We start from the raw sequence: 21,259 nt of genomic DNA, 5'->3' as shown, positions 1-21,259 counted from the left end.
CACTAGTGGAACATGGATAACATGCAGCCTTCTTACCTGTAAAAATCTTTGAATCCATTTGTCTCAACATCTCCAACCGCACAACATAAAAGTGGCTGTACTCGTAAACAAATTGTAAATTATAAACTGTGGTGTTTAACATCCCGAAGTGACACATGGGCTGTGAGGGACACTGTAGTGGAGCACTCTTGATTAATTTAGACCACTTAGGGTTCTTTCTTTAAAGGGACACTGAGTTCCACGTTCACGAATGGTGGCAGACCACTTCGCAGCAGGCCTCCGCAATGCTGTGTTCGTGTGGACTTTCTCTGCTAATTTATGCAGGGAATGAAATACTTGCTGCACTTTCAAAACACCATTCTGAACTGTCTTTTCAATTACTGAAATAACTGTTTGAGAAATAGTCCCAACACTACTCAAATATCCGAGGAACTATTTGTTGTCTTCCTTGGCCCTGACTGGATGAGAGCGCTCTACCTTTCACAGTGATGCAAACAGCTTGTGAGATGAGGTATAGGCTACTCTATCGTGTAATTCAATATCGTGATCAGGGAGTCCTTTTCCGTGTAGGGCTTCGTGAGTTTAAATTGAGTGGCGGGAATATTTTCAATCTAATTTTCTCAGTAATAAATGCATCTTTATAGCCAGAAATAGCCACAGAAAAGAATTTCACTGAAAACAAAATTTTGATGCAGCTGTCCTCAAGTGTTCCTGTGCCCTGACATAGCAGAGCACATAAACAGAAAGCAACTTACGAGGAAGTGGTGTCCCAAAGCGTGTTGGATCGTAGCTAATAAGCTTGTTCTTCAGTGAACGTCTGTCAACACCCCGTGCTCCAACGAGAACTACTGTCTTCCGCTCAAAAGGCGGCATCCGGGCAACCTCTTCATACAACAGCAGCTCAGCTTTTTCAAACTCTAAATGGGCAAAAGAGCAGAAAGAAATAAACACAAGGACATCACACAAGAGTTAGAGACTATAGCTGTAGTTAGAAGTAGAAATCAATATCTTAAGTGTGAACTAAGTAATTTTTTAACATATTCCTCTAATACCTGTGAGACTTGAGACTTCGAAGACAGCCTAATGCCATGATGCAACATGTCATTGCAGCAAACACAGCACCTTGTAAAGGTGAAGTGGTACGTTAAGAAGCATTGACAAGTTGTAATTGAAGGGATGCTGTCTGCAGTGTAGTATGCTGTGCACAATACTGACCACACAGCATTGTAAACCCAGAAATATGTAGATCTGCTGGCAGCTTGCATTAATTGAAACTCGCTGCAGCCAGAGAATTTTGTTCACCAGAATTTGAATTACCCAAAGGATATTGCAAAAGGGGTCTAATACTTGCCACACAAATAGGTCCCACATGCAGTACATTTCAGCCCTCTCACAATTGCTTTCAGGAGTTAAAAATCAGTATCCCTGGTGATTTCATCCCAACACGCACCATATTTTTCAGAGTGATGAAAGTAGGAACCTGATATGGTATTGATGTCTTTTAAAAGTCTCGGAAGCTAGCAAGCACATGTCCTACAATTGCTATGCAAGCTGACTGTGCAAAGATGATGCCAGCAAAAGATGCAATACAAGTAATATCACAGGAAAATTTTTCACCAGTTCTCAAAATGTGGCTCTCATCTTGCAGAGGGTCAGCCAGGAAGGTATAGTCACGAAATATTACAACTAGTGACGTGCCCCCAAAGCAGTGGATAGCAACACTCGGCACTGCAGTTACGAACATGCCGATAACAAAAGTGCCAGGTGTGTCAGCAAAGCACAGTGCCGCGCCATCCACACACTGATTTTCACCGCTCTGGTGATGTCATTGTGCTGATCTTTTTTACTCGCGACTGTATGTTAAGGTCGAATTATTAGCATTCAGCGCCACTAAAGATGACAAAAATATGCACACTTCGCAAAGTTTTACTGCAGCTACTCATGCCATCCCATGTTTCATGAAGCTGAGATTCTTGCACAATCACCAAAACCAATGCGCGCAATTGATCCTTGAGGCTTACCCCACAGCCAAAGAACAGAAAGCAATCTTTGGTGGTGGCTGGCAGATGAAAAAAATAATAGATGATTTAGCACGGTTGGGCCAAATGCAAATTAGGTGCACTAGCGCTTGGTTTTCACTTCAGTGTCAGTTTTGGTTCAAGGCATATTTTTCAACGTCAAGCAGGCTTCAGACAAAGATTTGGCGAAGTCAGTGAGTGGCTAAAAAATTATGGGGCCGCTTAATGCACCTAAAGAGGGCAATGCGATAGCAGTGTGTTCTGGATCCATTGGGCACGGATGGAAGTTGATGAAGAAGATGACATCCAAAGCATGGCGTGAGAGACTAGCAGTTTAAACGTGCGGGATGTTCAGCTGCGGCTATGGCGTAGTGCTCTAATGCAGTGGCCAGAGTTGCTGATCTGTTTGCATTGCTGCAGATTCGAAAGCCACTCGTGGCCATAAACTGTTTTATTTTAGTTCATTTTATTTCAGGTCAAGAAGGTTTCAAACAAAGATCAGCGAAATCGGTGAGTGCTTAGTACTTAGTGCTTGCGCACTAAAAGTACCTTGCCTACACCACCATCAACGTTGTTGACCTCCATGCCTTGTACGCTGCTGGAACTTTGCTTTCTTCCAGTCTGCACATGTTCTAACATGCTTACGCTTTCCACCCCTGCCCCTTGTGAATATATAGAGGGTGATATTTTGAAAAATTGATTTCTGAGGAAAGAAAAATGGCGTAGCAATTGTCTCACATCTCTGTGGACACCTGAACCGCTCTGTAAGGGAAGGAAGGAAGGTGGGAGTGAAAGAAGGAAGAGAGAAAGAAGTGCTGTAGTGGAGGGCTCCCGAATAATTTCGACCACCTGGGGATCTTTAAACATCGCACAGCAGACAGGTGCCTTTTGGTTTCGCCTCCATCAAAACACAGCCACTGCAGCTGGGTTCGACCACGGGTACTGATACGTACTGATACGTCAGTGCTGTTTGTGCAAGTGGATTATACAGCAAGGAGGACATTATACCGGGTGTCCCAGCTAACTTCAGCCAAGGGTTAAAAAATAAATTATAGAGCCAGGCGAGCGAAACCAGTTGCATATTGGTAACAGCCATCTTGCGCACCACAGGCAAATTTTCCCACAATTAATTAATAGTTTACCTAAGTTTAATTATCTAATTTAAAAATACTGACTTTAGATAACGAACTGCATTTGAAGAGTTGTAGAGCACGTTCAGAAACCCTCATTCCATCACATACGATAAGGAAACCCCCACACGCATGTCTTTTTTTCCCAGCTCCAAAGAAAGCCCACGAAATACAAAAATAAACCACATGACTAACGCATTCGTGCGTTCACGATCATGCTGCTCTCAAGTGTGGTTTGAGCAAACGAAATCACCTGCAACTCTGACCCGGCGGCCCCTCAGCAGCGACAGGCCGATTTGTTCGCGGTGGTTTCTCGTCTGCGTTAGCCAGTTGGCACACATGACGGTGCGAGTTGCCGCCGCTAACATATCGGCCTGCCGCTGCTGCAGGGCCGCCGAGTCAAACCTGCACGTGATTTCAATTGCTCAAATGACGCTTGAGAGCAGCACGATCATGGCGTGCGAATGTGTTAGTCACGTGGTTTATTTTTGTATTTCGCGGGCTTTCTTCGGAGCTGGGAAAAAAAAGACACCATTGAGGGTTTTCTTAGCGTAAATGATAAAATGAGGGTTTCTGAACGTGCTCTACAACTCTTCAAATGCAATTTGTTGTCTAAAGTCAATATTTCTTAAATTAAATAATTAAACCAACTATTAATTATAAGCAAAACAAAAATTGCCTGTGGTGTTCAAGATGGCTGTCACCAATATGCAGATGGTCTCACTCGCCTGTCTCTAATAATTTATTTCTTAACCCTTGACTCAAATTAGCTGGGACACCTGGTATACTTGATATAGATCAATAATTAGATGACTAATTACTATAATTAGTTGTTTTTATTTGATTTCAGGAGGCAAGGTTATACTACAAAGCTGGAGACCACCAGCATCTAAGGTGAGTCTTGTTTTTAAATTTTCTTAATTGGCAATGTGGTTCGAAATGTCGAATGTCAAAAATATGCACATGCAATATCGTTGAGTTGTCCTTCCATCAATGCATGTTTACTTCGATCGCATTTGATGCGTTTGTGTATTTGATACTGTAGAAGTTAACTTGATTTCAGCGACGATACCACACGAAGTGACGCCATTTTGTAACTATGCAATTTGGGAAAGCCAACTCAACAAGCTTTCAAATGTGTATTTTTGATGTTCAAGTTTCGGACCACACTGCCGATTAAGAAAATTTGAAAACAGGGCTCACCTCTGATGTTGACAGCCTTCAATTTCGCAATATAACCTTGCCCCTGATTATAAAAAATAAAAGTTTATTAACTAATTTTAGTAAATTAGTCTTGTAATTATCAATCCACATCAGGTACATAATGTTCACCTAGTTGTACAATTTGCCTGCATAGACTGCACTGACATATCTCTTACAGTTTTAATTTAAAATAAAAATCTGTAAATGGTAAATGACCCTTCAGTTGATAATCAATACAACTCGTGTTCTCATTTTTCAAATATAACACATTTTCCTCTGATTCTGCCATCCTGCACGACTGCTACGTGCTGTGCTTGTATTAGCGAAGCTCTTTTTCAGTACAAATGACATGCTCACTAAAAAAAACTATTTATTTATTTATACAGGTTCCTACAGAGCCCTCGTGGGCATTAGTGTAGAGGAAATGCATGAAACGAGTACAGACATTCCGTGAGCCTTCAAAACAACTAACAACGCCAGGACATCACAACTGCACCTTAATTTTTTCTGCAACTTGGTGTGAAGAGAGTAGCAGATAGAGAAAAGGGAGACCACTTGGTTTACCCCACATGTGCACACTGTGCATAAACCTAAATCAGCCGCTTTTATACAGACCCCACATGGTGGCTCAGTAGTTAGGGCGCTCAGCTGTTGATCCAGAGTATCCGGGGTTCGAACTCGACAGCAGAGGCTGCATTTCGATGGAGGGGAACCCGTGTGCAAAGATCCCCAGGTGGTCGAAATTATTCTGGAGCCCTCCACTACGGCACATTATTCTGGAGCCCTCCACTACAGCACCTCTTTCTTCCTTTCTTTTCTCAGTCCCTCCTTTATCTCTTCCCTTATGGGGCCCATTCAGGTGTCCTCCGATGTGATGTGTGAGACAGATACTGCGCCATTTCCTTTCCCCAAGAAACCAATTTTTAACTTTCAATTCTCAATTTTATTTTATGCAGAAAACTAACCTCGATATGACAATATACATAAGGTGAGAATTTTTTTTCTGTTTGCTTTGGCCACGACTGTTTTTTCCCTTACTATGCAAAGCAGTTCTGCACCAACAGCCATGGAGGAAAACAAAAAAATCAATGCCAGATATGTTTCACTGTCTATGCATTTACGATCACAGGTAAAAGTCAGAACAAGGAAGCGGCTGACAACTGCTGCATGGTCAGGCAAGCAAATACTTTACATACACATACAGGCACATACAGGCATATTCTAGATGCATGCTTTCTGAGCTTGTTGGGATGCTTAGAAACTACTCAGTGGGGTCAGTAATGAGCTTCTCCGAGTCGACGATGACAGCGAATTCTGACTGAACCCATAACTCACAGTTTCTTGGCTTAAGAGTGAGCATAGTCAGACAACAGCGCAGTGAATGAGATATGTTAGCATTGCTTGCAGATGGAAATGGCAGATGGTAATAGTCAGGCTACAATGAGTGTACCACCAGACAACAGCTATGTGTTCACAGGCACTTGCAAGTGCTCCAGAAATTCACAGTGCATTCTTGTTGCGCAGTATCTCAAAGCATATATATATGAGCAATAGGAATGTGGCACTTTCACTATAATGGTTCCAGCACATCAGCCAGCTGAGCCGACTGTTATGATGAGTACGTGAGTAAACAATACTGACAAAACTAGAAAATCTGATCGTTATAACCGATTATCGTTATATTTGTACCGGCAATAAAAAAGCAAAAAGAACACACCCAAATTATTCTCCCATGCATTTATACACATAGGGCCATTTACATCCTGTAAGCCAAAAGGTGTTGCTTTCAACCACAAAAAAATACCTGCATTGCCAAAAAACAAAAATCTTGACTCTAAATCGCCATTTTGGTGGCCTTTTCGAGGGGCGGTGTGACTGAATCATATTAAGGTTCTGCTGTGCACATCTAACTCAACTCTCGTGCCTGTGAGTATAAATTAAAAACAAACACAAGCAGAAATGCAAGCATACCTGCTGATGCCTTGCTCTCATACATTGTTTTTCTCTTCTTTTTAGTAACCTTTGTACCACACATTTCTGGAAAGAGATGGATACAGATAATATTATGTCAAGCACACATTTACTACCTGGCTACAGAAACTATTTTTGCATTAGAACAACGATAAAATTAAGCAAGCTTTACTTCACAGACTACTACTGGTCACACAACTAACATGTTATAAACCAACACTTCTGTAGGAAATGGCCCAAAATATGTTGCACTATCACATAGAGACAAGAAATAAGCTTAAATAATACTGCAAGTCTACTGGTGACATGAGTGTGTATAAAATGCACTGAAAACAAAACTAATCAAAGCCTGTGGTAGAGTGCTTTCAAAGACACAGTGTACATTAACAAGAAACCGCAAGGCATACGCTTACAGTATCATGCCCCAAAAGTTTGATTTGTAATGGCCAACATCAAAATTGAGCTGTTTGCTGCACAAAACTCATACATTTTTAGTTTTTCACTGCTTTGATGTTCATAACATTTGTACACTGTAAAAATAAAAAAATGACAAAAATATCTGCAGCAGCTCCTTAGGATGTTCCAAATTTCATATTTAGATCGCCAAGGAGCAGCACCTCCTTTTCCTCATATCCCACACAAACATCATACACAGCAAGCCAACACACTGAAACCAAAGTAAATAATGCAAACATTTAATAGTGGTACGATGCACTAGAATTCTATAATTTCAATATTAACAGCTGTAAGTATATGATGAGAATGTACTCCACCAGAAATTATCTACCAGAATAAGTTCTGTCTACAGGAAATTAGCAATTTCATGCTGAAATGAAAGTAGGAAACTTGCAAAAGAAAAGCATAACTAGGAGCAAGGAAAGTTAACTGCAACCTATTTCATACAACATTCATGTTTTTACAAATGGTATAACTCATCACTGTCAAAATATTCCCTGCAAATGTATCTTGAATTTATTAGTATCTTTTTTAACTTTTTATGTTTACTACATTTCTCTACCTCATCCCCGCACAAGTCACAAGTGAGAACAAAAAAGCAAAAATACAAAACAAATATTATAAAACTGCCCAAAACCTCACCAATGATATATGCAGATGCCGACACAAGTCTTGTTCATTGCAAAAATGGACGGGCCCTCAGTACCACACATAAACACTGCTGTTTAAATTCAGTACAAACATCATATGGCATCTGGTACCCCCCCCCAAGAAAAAACTTTTGTTCTCTAACTCTCACTATAGAGTCTGTCCAAATTTTCTCAACGTTTTCCATAGCAACCATAAAGTTGCTAGTGCTCAAGTATGAGCACCCCTTCCACGATGGCATTTAGGACAATGAATCACAAACCACTGTGATGAAACAGCGGTCACTGAGAGCAGCAGCTCAAGCAACAACATGAATCAATCTAAAGAGGAATGGCGTCAATGACTGCTCATGCTGCAAGCACATGTTTTTAACTACATAATACTGCAATGCCGAGCTTTGGTTTGGTTTATGGGGATTTAACGTCCCAAAGCGACTCAGGCTATGAGGGACGCGCAATGCCGAGTTTTGCCTCTGACTAAAGCACTGCCCATGTTATAGCAATTAAATTTAACATTTCAAAACATCCTTCAAATCTGTGCATACATCCCCATTGAATTTACAACCTTCAGGTGCTTAGATTGTAGTGAACAAAACATTTGTACCACAAATAAACTGTGCAATGCAGAATCCTTAGCTTTCCAAAACAATAAAATACTACAAAGTTTCGCCATGTATTGCTTCAAGCACATTTAGACAAATATTTTCATTTCACCATTTGTTTGCGATGCTTGACCCAACAGAAAGGTAAATGCAAACATAAAATGATATAAAAACCAAACCAATGTGGCCACAGTTGAGGCAAGTTTAACACTGCACACTCCTTTTATAAAGAAAAAGCGTGAAACAAACTTTGCAATCATGCTTGCTCAGAGCACCTGTCAGCCAAGCTCGAACTAGTTGTAAGGTGGTCTGCACACTTGAGATCCAATAGCTGTCAACCAGAAACGGCAGAGCTCCAAACCACTGAAGTGCAGTGGTGACACACCACTGTAAAACACTGGCAGCTGGCTGAAACCTAGCAATGAAGCTTTCATTGTCATGCAGCTTTAGCTACACAACAATAATGGATTCCCCTCTAGTTTGGGGAACTTGAGTGTTAATTCTACACCTATTTAAAATCACAAAAATCCTTACATTACAGGAGGGAAACTGGGAAACATTGCTGTTATGCAAAACACACTAGTACCTGCCTATAATGGTTAAAGCCTGCTCATGTCAAAATAAAGTACTGCATGACAACAGTATGCAGTCCAGCAAAATGAATTTAAATCTAAATGCAAAATCTTGACTGCGAACAGGCTCGTGCGAGCAACAAGTTGACAATACTACTTAAAACAGGTACTATGCACATGTGAAATTAAAATGCAAAAATACTTTCATTGCAGTCCTCAACACCTGTGACATATCTGTCTCATGAAAAGCAGCAATTAATGCATACTTGTCTTTGTTGCATAGTCATACTCTGGCCGCACAAAAGCTCGTCTTCGTTCCTCAAGTTCCTGAGATGGGATAAGGCCTGCCGGACCTGAAGCAGATACTCTTCTTGCCTGTGTAAGCAAAGAATGACACATGAAAACCTTCAGGCTTTGTAATCAAACAAATATATTAAAATTAGTCACAATAAAAACAACTACAAAAATAATGAAAATACAATTCAAATCTAAGCCAACAAGCTGATAGCATAATTGTTTTAACAGAGATACTTTAATAAAGTAGTAGATTCAACCTGATGACACTTATCAATTCAAATGCAATTAAGATCCGCTTAAGCTGGCACCACGAAACCTCATGCCAGTCTGCCTGATCTTTGACATGTGCACTTTGTTTATTAAGACTTTAGAGCCCAGCTAATGAACTGATTCATGATGCACTGCAGAGACAAAAAAAAAAGTGAAAGCTTAGCCTCAGTAGTTCAGACATGTCACCTATTCTAGAGTCATTGTGGCCAAAAAAAAACTGTTGTGTACATATGAGTTGTGAGTGTTGTGAATAAACCAAAATGCTCACTTCAGCACGTTCCCTATAAAGCACTCACTTCTGTAGTGCTGCTGCTTTTCTGAAATATTATGTGGAATTTTAGCAAACTACAACAATCTAGCAAGAATAAAAGAAACTGCAGGTTTAAATGAGCTCGTACGTATCACCACCTGATGCCTGACATCTGACGAGACATGCATCACTTGCATGCTGGTGTCTAGCAGAGTCGTCGCATTGTGAAGCATAAATGCTCAAAAAACTCCAGAGGCAATCAAAGCAGCAGCAGTTTCAGCACTCTTGTGGGCAGATTACAGCTCTGCGTGTATAGCAAAGGGTAAAAAAACTGTTTGCCAGGAAGCAGCCTTTTTTATTTTGCCCGATTCATCCTTGATTACGCAATAAAAAAAAGGAAGATTAAACCAAGCAAAAAAATTGATTGCTGGCTCACTTGTGACCAGTAGATGTGCTGAAAGAGAGGTGCATGAATACTTCAGACTATAATTTTGTACCTACCTGCCACCAGTTTGGATCCTCCTGATTGAGCCCTTGCAGGATGTCACCCTGCTTGAATGGCAACTCAATTTATTTACATGGTAGAAGGGTATGTTTAGATGGCTCATATGTGTACAGTGCTTTCACAAAACACTGCAAAATAAAGTACCATTCAAGCACACACACAAAAAAAAAGCCTCACATTTGTAATATGTCAGTTGATGTCACAGACACATACCTGAAATGTTGGCAGGTTGTCGTGATATGAGGGGAGGATTTTGAATGCAACACTGCCTTGGGCCTTTTTCAGTTGCAGCTGCAGCTGCTCAGGCGTGTGAACTGGCACTCCATTGACCTCCAAGATTGTATGACCAACATGTAACAACCCTGAAATATAAGCAAGGTGTCCACAATACTAAGTTGCATTCCCTTTAACACAACAAAATGTGAATGTTCTGAAAGTTCCTTTTAAAAGTAACCATGAGGAAACACAAACTGAATGTTCTAAATGAAATAACTAGTGCAGACATGCCTTCCTCTGTTGAACATTCAGTGTATGTCATGACATGAGGTTTATACTTAGCATGCCTTTACCACACTTTACAGTTAAGCATGCTTTGACCTTCACACCTCAACCTATATTGAAATTGAAAACAGAAAATGCAGTGAGGGCAAACTTTTTTGGTAAGCTTGTTCATCTCTTTCCTCACAGCAGGGTTCAGATGTCCAGTAAGACATGAGACCATTCCTATACCTTTCCTTTCCTCAAAAACCAATCTATTTATTATTTCAACATAAGTTACCGCTTGAAAAAAAAAAAGTCACACAAGAACTTAAAAAGGCAAAATACATTATCATGAATACCACTAAAAGGCATAAAACACATATCCAAATCAGAAAAGTAGCTATGATATTACTTTTAGTTCTTTAGGGACTAACAGACTTCCGGACCTTCCTTGTGCAATATGGTTTCATGTGATTTGAGGATTCTTTTCTACTTGTTACTAGCTCTAATCTTTTCCTTTTGTGGAACAATAATGAATACCAGAATGGTAGTATTTCCTAACAGACAGCAAATACTACCATTCTGGTATTCATTATTGTTCCACAAAAGGAAAAGATTAGAGCTAGTAACAAGTAGAAAAGAATCCTCAAATCACATGAAACCATATTGCACAAGGAAGGTCGGGAAGTCTGATACTGCCATAAGCATCACAATCAGTCAGTCAAGAAATCTACTTCAAATCCTAGCATCTAGTGAAAAAGAAAGCTTGCACTCAAACTCACCTTGCCTATCAATGATTCCACCAGCAAGGATGCGAGCTATCATCAAATTGTCATCCTCAACTCGTACCGTTATCCCCTGAAAACATTAAGCAAAAGCACCTCTATACCACATGTGTGCAGAATCACAAAAGCACCAAGCTGGAAATGAAACAGCCACTCACCAAGGGTTCATCATCATTCTTTCTGATTCCCACCATCCTGATAGTGTCATTCAGGGTCTCAGGTGCCATTGCTGGTGCCTCCTTCTCAAGTGCTAGTGGTTTAGCAGGTTCATAGCTCTTTGTAGCTACAGCATCATGGGCGTTGAGCAAGGCCTACCATGAACAAAAGGAGAACCATCAAAAACAAAATACAAGAACTCACTGCAGTCCTCCAAATGCTCATTTGGTAGTAATTTTTATCCCTCTAGCTTTCACTGTTTTTCTTGATGCATATATTAAGAATGGTAAATTTATAAGCAAGGTAAAGTGTTTTACAATTTTGATCTCAATAAACCTTGAAGACACATATGACACGATTTTCCAGTAGCTTTTTTTACAAATTCTGCGACTAATGCAACACTTATTGCAGAGAATTGTCAACACTCTGTTATTTAAAAGATGTGAAACAAAAGAAACCTTGTAGGTAGATTTATTATGTGAACCTATAAGCAAAGGTAAAAACCCCCTTCTCTGCTTTGAACAAAATTTTATCCCTGAAGTGACAAATCTGTTATATTAATTACATCTCTTTCACTTAGGGCATTACTGAATGACAAAAATGAGTAATAAACAAAGAACGTCAACAGATAACACCAACTGGGTCACTACTGAAGTTTGAAGCTGAGGAGGCAATACATTTTTATCACTCATGGGCATACTCAAAAAACAATGCCAAACACCCCAAGATGCACCCGAAGTGACCGTCTAATGAATTAAAATTCATAATAAATACAAGGGTGCCCAACCAACAGGTTATAACTATTCATGGTGATACAGCAGATTCAATTATAGCCCCTAGCAATAACTGAACATACCAAACATTTTTCATATTGGACAGACAAGTAAGAGCCCCAAATTAGTTCCTGTGCACTCCAAAGGTAACAAAGTGCAGTTTATCAAATATGAAGGGCTAAGCAGTCATGGAGACTGCATTGTTCCAATATTCTCTAAGGTTCTCCATTTTTCAAATAAAAAAAAAGCGAATATAAAAAATTTCCGCAAGGAAGACTTCTCACACATATTCAGCATCGCTGCAAAAGTGGCAGAGCTCACACTCAAAAGCAGGCACAACACTACATGTAGCATACAAGCGTGGAAGAAATGGCGGAACTTTCGCAAGTTTTTCCCCAACACTGGCCTCATTTAGAACACTGCGCTCGGCCACATTACTGGTGGCTCACGTTTCTGGTTAAGCTTGCGGGTGCAGGTGAAAAGTCTATTGACTGCCGTTGTAGTCTGTGACTTTGTGCTAGCACCAGCCTTTAAAGCCAGTTTTACACTTAATTTTTATAGAAGAAAAAAAAAACAAGACCCTTTCAAAAATCTTTTTAAGCTTCATTAGAAAACCTGCTTATCAAAAGAAACAAAGATTCACTTCTTGCTTACCTTGGCCATGAACAACTGCCATGAATCAATTCAGTTGGTCTATTTACACTATTGCAACAAAAGTTAAGAAACGCCCATGTGCAGTTCCACAACAGCTATCCAAATGCAATGCCAGGCCACAGAGGCAACACCAACCTCAAACACACAGCCCACTAGGCTTGACAAAAGAGTGTGAAACTACACCAGGGGCAAGACATGCAATATATATTTTTCACTGTTGTCAATAAGGCCAGACACTAAAGAATAATTTCAAGAAAGAGCCATACTGAGAAGTGAGGACCACTAAGAATGTTGGCGAGCTCTTGGGCGTCACGACCACTGACTCTACGGCAAGCCTGGCAGACATCCCTCAAAAGTTCTACATTGTTTGTGGAGACAGGCTTGAAAGTGGTAGTTTTCTCTTCAAGATGATCTTGGACCTGGTAGACAAAGAAAGAAAATTTAACTGAATTTATCAACTTTACATGTATTTCACAGCAACAGAACCGACCAACTTTATTTACGGCTCATAATGGATGTCACCGTAACACCTAATAACCAAATATTGATGCTAAAGATCAAAACGATGCCAAGTAATTGTGCTTTGTTTTTGTACCGTGATACACCAGGAACTTCTTCATGTAAGGTTACAGCTGGAACTTTCATTTTAAATAACACGCTGGGGTTACCTCCTCAACTCATTTTGGCTAACCACTCACCTGAATACCATTAGCACTTCAAATGCTACACATATCCTCAGTCAGCATACAAGGTATCACATTGATCAGTGCACATTTTGTTGACATCGACCTCCTCCATAAACTTTTTAATATTAAAAGTCGACCAGTTCTCATTACACTGAAAAACTATGCAAAAATAAATATACCATGGTACTGGCTCTTACGCCAAACTGCGAATACCAGTACGCCAATGTGTTTCTGACATTTCTAGACCTTTTCCGAATCAGAAACTCTTAACAGTGCCTCAGAAATTACATTGATGCTATTTCTGAGGCACTGGCCCCACTCTAAAATTAATTTTCTCATGACTACTGTCTGGTGAAAGACTCTCCATATCTATGAATGTAACATCATGTAAATGATTTCAACAAGTAACTTCAACCTCATCTCAAACACAGAAGGCAACATATCAGCAAAAGGGTAAAAAATAGCAGAAAAGAAAATGAATGCAAAATATTTTTCTACCTGCTGTTCACTGATGTCTTATTCTTCTGCACAACTCCAGAACAGTAACACATGATTAGCACAGCACTACATAAAAAAATACTCAAGTGCGCAATATAAAGTCTTCACAGCATAAAATGAAAGAAAAAAGCAAGAGGAACACACACGTCTTTTGCCTTCATACTTTTGTGCTGCAAACACTTGATATTATGGATCTTAAAAAACTGGTCCAAGCAACTTTCCTGCTTGAGTACAATGATGACAGCACGTTGAGCTAGCAAGCACAGGATGAAAACAATGTAATTTGTGCCTCATCAAAAACCTTATTACAATGCTGAAATGCATTCAGAATGCCTCCATTCTATGCAACTAACTGGACTTAGCAAAGATCAGTAAAAATAAATGAATTAGCACAATGTACCTAAATTGCTCACTAATAACAACCACAGCGATGATGTAGACAATATGACCATGATAATAAATGCCATGCCAATTACACTCTTTTAGCTTTCTGACAGAGAGAGGGCAGTGACTCCAATGCCTTGTACAACATGCATAGATGCCCAGCTGCAAGGGACGTTGCTATTAACATGCAAAATGCCAGCCTATGAAGTTGCAGAACCTAGCTTTTTTCAACTTCCTCGAATTTCGCTGATCACTATTCCAAGTTAAACAAAAACTCGAAAGTAGTAATAAAATGTTGAATGCCCTTATGATGATAAACGACAAGATGTGACAAAAATTTATGAAAGTGCCATACCTGCACTAAGCAGCTCATGACAGGCGATTCCATGAGACCTTTGAGAAAAATGAGGTCAGTGTCCCGAACACCCACACGTCCATTGAGGTCCTCGATGTTTTCCCTGACATGCTGAAAGGCAGCTGAAGAATAAAGTAAAAAAGACTGAATGACTGCTTTAGCAACTCGAGAACAGGAAAATTAAGTTTTCAGCAGTGGTTACAAATGGTTACCAAGGCAATTATCACAAAACAATGTGATAATTATAGCAAAAGACAGATTTTACACCAAAAATGAAGAAGATATGAAGCTTAGATCATTTCTTTTTCATTTGTGGTTGTCATCCTAAATTTTTCTTAATTCATTGAATGCTTAAGTCGCATACATTTTAAATAATGGAAGCGCCATAGATTGCCTTTAATGTATCTAGCTGCCATAATGTGCACTACATTCACATGCCATATGCACTTTTGCACCTGACCACCACCACATAACAGATTGCTATATTCATAAAATGAATATATATCCAGCCTAGGATTGGATTGCAAAACATTTATTTCGTCAGAAGGCAAAATGCAGATGATCCGATTTAACCAGATTAGAATAAATGACATGTTCAAACAGTTTACACGGGACACTCGTTAATGATATGGGTCTGTAATTAAGAGCACAATGAGCATCACCAGACTTGAATATTGGTACCACCTTACAGTCCCCGGGTAGCTTTCCTGAATTCAAAGATTGCGAAAACAGTGCACACAAGTAAATGGAAGAATAAACACTTGTATTTTTTAAAAATTTAGAATTTATGTCGTCGATTCCCGAAGACGAAGAAATTTTGAGATTATTAATTAGACTTTCTATACCAAGACTGTCAAACACAATCGGGTCCATTAATGGATTCTGCACAGGCTGAAAAGAGGGCAGAGAAACAGATGATTGCTGTAAAAAAGTATTTGAGAAGGCGTCGTTTAGCACTTGAGGGCATTCTGATGAAGGAATGGCTGCGCCGCTTCTATCGTTCAGAGCTATTGCTTTATGCTTGGGACCAGAAATGATGTTCCAAAATTTTTTGGCATTATCAATCAACAAAAACGGAAGCGTACTCTGGAAGAAAGCCTGCTTGGCGCTTCTTAAGGCTTTTCGATACTCAGATGTTATGGCACGATACACATCCCAGTGATCAGGGCAACCGGTGGTTTTCGCTCTACGATAAACTCGTTTTTTTTACTTAAAAGGCGTTTTAATGCGGCAGTGAACCACGGGGAACGTTGCTTGCCTGATATGACGCGTAAAGGTATGTGTTTTTGGACGAGAAAATGAACTTTTTCTTTAAAAAGGCGCCAGTTCATTTCCACAGTACGGTTATAAAAGTTTGGCATGCACTCTCCTAAGAAGATTTCGAGTTCAGCGTTAATCGACGGAAAATTTGCCATTGTATAAACTCTGATATATTTGGGATTCGGTCGCACACGTGTGCTAGTATCTTTAAGGTCAAACTGGATGAAGGAGTGGTCACTGAGGCCTGGTAGAAATGCCAATGAATGAACTAGCTCAGGAAGCGTAGTTAGAACAAGATCAAGAATGTTAGCGCTAGTAGTGGTGATACGGGTTGGCTGGGTAATGAGCTGAGAAAAATTGAAGTCAGTGCACAGATTTATGAAGCCAATCGAGTCAGGTGACGAATCCAGAGTGGAAGGGAACGCGCCAGACCAAATTATTTTTGGCATGTTGAAATCGCCAAGTAAAAAGATTGGCGAAGAAGGAAACCTAACTAAAATGCGATTGAGCACATCATGAAGTTCACTACAGAAAGACGATGGAGCATTTGGAGGGCGATAGCATGCGCAGAAGATTACGTCTCGATGATTAATGCGTATAGAGGCGCATACAATTTCTAGTGAAGAAACAAGTGACACGTGTGAAGAATGCAGATGATCAGCGACCGCTATCAGAACACCGCCTCCTATTCTGTCTCCACGGTCACATCGATAAGTAATGAAATCCTTTTCGCAGTTTAGTATTTCATTAGAAATCTTTGAATTCAGCCAGGTTTCGGTGAGGACCAGAATGTCTGCATCGCACGTGTCGATGATAGTACACAGATCATCACGCTTGTTAACAACACTACGAATATTAGAGAACAAAACACATATGTCATTTGGAAGCTCATGACCACGAGCAGGTAGCTACGCGGTAGAAAGATCGGCAGGCAAGGCACTACTATCAGGGCTGCGTGGGGATGCTTGGTTATTGATGATATTCACAGATGCTATCTGATGCCGAAATGTAGATGTAACACTTATTCTTTATGAACAATTTGTTCTGACGAATAGCGCACTTCTCTACACTTGCTTGTCCAAAGTCAAAAAGTTTACGTGCGTTGCGAGTTGATAAGCAGAAATCTTCCGTAACCTTTATCCCAGCATTTTTCATTTTGCTTCGGTCAGTAAACACTCGGATCTTAAAATTCGTAAACTTGACTATGACAGGACGGCATTTGTCATTCGAAAATTTACCCAGCCGATGCGCGCGTGCTATGGCCTCGCTGGGTAGCTCAAGGTCCATTTCAGAAAGAAGCTTTTCACGCACGAGCTTTTCAGATTCATCCCATGTTTCGTTTTGCGTGTCAGGGAGGCCGTGAAAAAATAGATTATGGCATCGTGACCTGCCTTCGAGGTCGTCGAGTCGTTTATGAAACGCCTCTGCTTCATTCTGTACAGCCTCAGACACTTCCTGGGTAATGTCAAAGGCGCTGGAGGCTTGCGAGGCAGCTACTTTTTCTTCGACGGCAACAAGCCTATCGTTCATTCTGGCCATCTGACGCTCAAGCTTTGTTTGTGTTTGCCGAACTTCATTGAGCTGGGAGAGTATTTCGCTATGGTTCTTGTCAATTTTTTCGTTTAAAGATTTTAACAGAGTGACTGCGTCATCATTGGACTGGCTAGAATCTTTTTTAGGGGGCCCTGGGTTCTGTTCAATGTCGCCACCTAGGAGCAATAATTTCAGCACATATACACATTCGCAGACAATGCACATGAATACGCTTGGGCATGGCACAAGCAGCAGGTTGACATTACTTGTGCGTTTACAGTGCAAAGAAGGACATGAACTGACCTGCACCAAGAAACAGAAGAACATTGGTCGTTGCTGCATTGCTGCTGCTGTTCCATGCCCACTGAAGGCGCTCGGTGATTGCCAGTGCTTAAATGGGCGCGATCAAGGAGGTTATATTAAAACTTGGCGCGATACACTTGATGACTGTGACGATGGGGCTTGCGCGGCCAAAGGTGCAGACCACTTGAAGGCGATGGCTTCTTCCGGTGGCGTCGGGCAACATTCGCTCATTCGTAGCGAGTCGGGCTTGAACTGTACAGGCAGCCGAAGAGGCGATACGGGGCGCTCAGTTGATGTTAGGTAGGGAACGTGCTGCCGGTCGCTCGAGTCATGACTAAGTCCGCTCCAAGATAGCATCTGCACCAAGAAACAGAAGAACATTGGTCGTTGCTGTATTGCTGCTGCTGTTCCATTGCTCCCAGCTCGACGACGGAGCTTTTGCCGAGCGGCGCACACAAAGTTACAGTGCACGACCGGTAGAGGGCGCACATCCAGGCGCCGGTTTTCGGCGGAGGATGTAAGAAAAGTTTTCTCTTTGAATTCGACGATGGCCACGCGTGCACTGCCGGAAGCCTGGGGAGAGTCGATGTCGTTATTGTCGCGAAAGCGGCCGAGGTACCCAGCACGGTATATACTGTCCCCTTCAGATCGCCGCCTCCACCGCGGAAGTGTCGCGCAGCAGCATTGCACCCGTGATTCATTAGTGAACGACACGGGGCTGATAAAACGCGTAACGCCTCGCCAAGCCCTGCCCACATCGACGCACTCAACAGCGGAGCGAATATTTTCGCCGGCAACTTTTTCCTTACGATAGCCAAGCAGCCGGCGTCCATTTACTCTCCGGCTCGCTTCCTACTGCTCTGCGGAGAACGGGGCTTCAGCCTGAATCTTACCAACTTTTTTGCGCCACCACTCATAGAGCAGAATGAAAGCAACTGATAAGAGTCAGGCGCTTTATCGAAATAGGTGAAAACGTAAATAAAACGGGAACTGGGCTATACCATAGAGTAGACAACAAAGTGTCCACAAATCAGTAAACGCTTTCAGTGTAAACAAATGCGGCCGGCCATTAGCTTCCATCAGGATATGCAGTGAGCGGCGGTCCTCGCCATTTCATCCAAAGCATTTCGTGCGGCTGTCCGCAGCCTGAGAGTGTGCTAGACGGTTCTTTTTTTATTCCTTCATTATTGGAGTTACGTCACATTGCCACCAAATTCACAAACGGGTTATGCTACGATGGCATCAGCAGAATGTTATAAGAAATTCAGTTGTATCACTGGCAGTTACACTAACATGCTATGGCCCGCGACGTGCATCGATGCACCAGGTATGGTAAAGGCTAGTTCGTACTGTTCGCTATATCTTCCCAATAATTTTGCTAGTTACGCATAGTGTCACGGCTATCCACCTGGGAGCATGGGATTTTAAAACTAGCTTTTGGGAGATCTGCATACAACGTTGGAAAATGCGTGCGCTGTCCGCACCGAAGCACAGCCAAAGCTGCGAGGCGAGGGCGGTGAGCGGTCAGGAACGCGTGCCACGCGCTAGGCTGCAGCTACTGAAATAATGATTGGTTTTTTGGGGGAAAGGAAATGGCGCAGTATCTGTCTCGTATATCGTTAGACACCTGAACCGCGCCGTAAGGAAAAGGGTAAAGGAGGGAGTGAAAGAAGAAAGGAAGAAGGATGTGCCGTAGTGGAGTGCTCCGGAATAATTTCGACCACCTGGAGATCTTTAACGTGGACTGACATCGCACCTACTGAAATAATAATAATAATTGGTTTTGGGGGGAAATAATAATAATTGGTTTTGGGGGGAAAGGAAATGGCGTAGTATCTGTCTCATATATCGTTGGACACCTGAACCGCGCCGTAAGGAAAGGGTAAAGGAGGGAGTGAAAGAAGAAAGGAAGAGAGAGGTGCCGTAGTGGAGGGCTCCGGAATAATTTCGACCACCTGGGGATCTTTAACGTGCACTGACATCGCACAGCACACGGGCGCCTTAGCGTTTTTCCTCCATAAAAACGAAGCAGCCGCGGTCGGGTTCGAACCCGGGAACTTCGGATCAGTAGTCGAGCGCCCTAACCACTGAGCCACCGCGGCGGGGCACACACACCGTTCCGTTCCTGCAAAAATTATCTGGATTAGCTCAGCTAATCCAGGATATACAAAGCGAAAAATGTTGGCGTTCACTGTGTTCATTGGCGTTGGCATTGACAATGCTCTAGACGACGGTGCCCTTGAGCAAAGGGAGGGCGCATAACTGGCTTCCTGGACATGCGGACGCCTCATTCGTGCTTTGATACATGTGGCGGTGGTTAGAGATAGAGAGAGATGTGGCCTGAATGCATTAGCGCTGACAGCGTTGTGGCTGAGATGCGGCTCTGAAGCAATAGCTAGGCCGCCGCGTTCATTTGGTGATCAATCTCTCGCGATCAACCATTAACTGCATGCTACCTCCCAGGGTTGAAGGGAGGGCGCGCTGCCGATTCAGTGTGCGGAACGCAATCAAAGGAGGCTTTTGCAGTTGGACACCAACGCCACGTACATGAAAGCGAGATTGAGGTCTCCACTGACTCACGGAGCCGGTTGTGCACCTTTCCTTTCGTGAAAATGAACGGCCTTTGCAAAGTTGTCAACCCCAATGAACTCTGTGAACGCCGTCGGCTCATTTGTTTTGTTTGGTTTTTGAGGAAAGGAAATGGCAGAGTAACCGTCTCAGATATCTCGGTGGACACCCGAACCGCGCCGTAAAGGAAGGGATAAAGGAGGGAGGGAAAGAAGAAAGAGAACTGAAAATTTTAAGGCATCCCAAAAAGAGGGAGAGAAAGAGAGCTGGCCTTCGCAAGGACCGTTCGCCGGTCACGGACTGTGGCAAGTGGTCCTAGGCAGCAGCGCGCGGCCCAGCGTACGGCGCTTGTTACCTGTATGATGGACGAGCGGAATTTTTGCGAACGGTCCGGGTGCCCAACAAGCAACGATTTACTGCGTCGTCGCCGGGCTCCTACGGCATACAGGCTCCCTTGTGCTGTTGTCGATATGGCTGCGAAGGAGACCGCTGGTAGTGATCTGCACGACATGCCAATCTCCATTCAGTCTATCTATCCGCTTCGTGTACTCAAACCGGCGCGTAACCTTGCCTATCTTTTGACACAGCGCTGCCTGTTATAGATAGGTTCGCCCGAATTCACATCGAACGCTGAACGCATCGTCACCTTCACGTGTCCTCGTGCACCGGACGGAGGAACAGGTGTTGGTGGAAGAACAACAACATGAAACGTATTTCAGTCGAGGCAGCATGGGCTCGACCTAAAGTAAAAAAAAAATGGCTGGCGGTCACGGAGGAAGACTATATAGGAGTGGAAACTCCGCTGTCTGCGGCGACCAGAAAAAGTCACAAGCCCGCGGCGCCACTAACATGTTGGCGGCCTGGTAAGAAACTACTGAAATACAACGTCACGGAGTGCCCGCT

At 42.2% G+C, this 21,259-nt stretch overlaps 1 pseudogene across 1 annotated transcript in view; it reads right to left on the bottom strand.

The window, feature by feature from the left end:
* Positions 1-17,922, bottom strand: part of LOC144115778 (protein PALS2-like) — a 34,932-nt pseudogene extending 17,010 nt beyond the window's left edge. Inside the window, exons 1-10 of the transcript XR_013311541.1 lie at positions 17,789-17,922; positions 14,693-14,814; positions 13,036-13,188; positions 11,345-11,497; positions 11,184-11,259; positions 10,135-10,283; positions 9,918-10,049; positions 8,866-8,974; positions 6,323-6,388; positions 756-917 (exon numbers count right to left, since the gene is read on the bottom strand). The product of XR_013311541.1 is annotated as a protein PALS2-like (transcript). The remainder of the gene's footprint in view (positions 1-755; positions 918-6,322; positions 6,389-8,865; positions 8,975-9,917; positions 10,050-10,134; positions 10,284-11,183; positions 11,260-11,344; positions 11,498-13,035; positions 13,189-14,692; positions 14,815-17,788) is intronic.
* Between the last annotated feature and the right edge of the window lie 3,337 nt (positions 17,923-21,259).

This window comes from Amblyomma americanum, chromosome 1 (genome assembly GCF_052857255.1).
Source record: "Amblyomma americanum isolate KBUSLIRL-KWMA chromosome 1, ASM5285725v1, whole genome shotgun sequence".
NCBI classification, from domain to species: domain Eukaryota; kingdom Metazoa; phylum Arthropoda; class Arachnida; order Ixodida; family Ixodidae; genus Amblyomma; species Amblyomma americanum.
The sequence above is the reverse complement of the archived record's forward strand: the minus strand, read 5'-3'. Positions and strand labels throughout refer to the sequence as shown.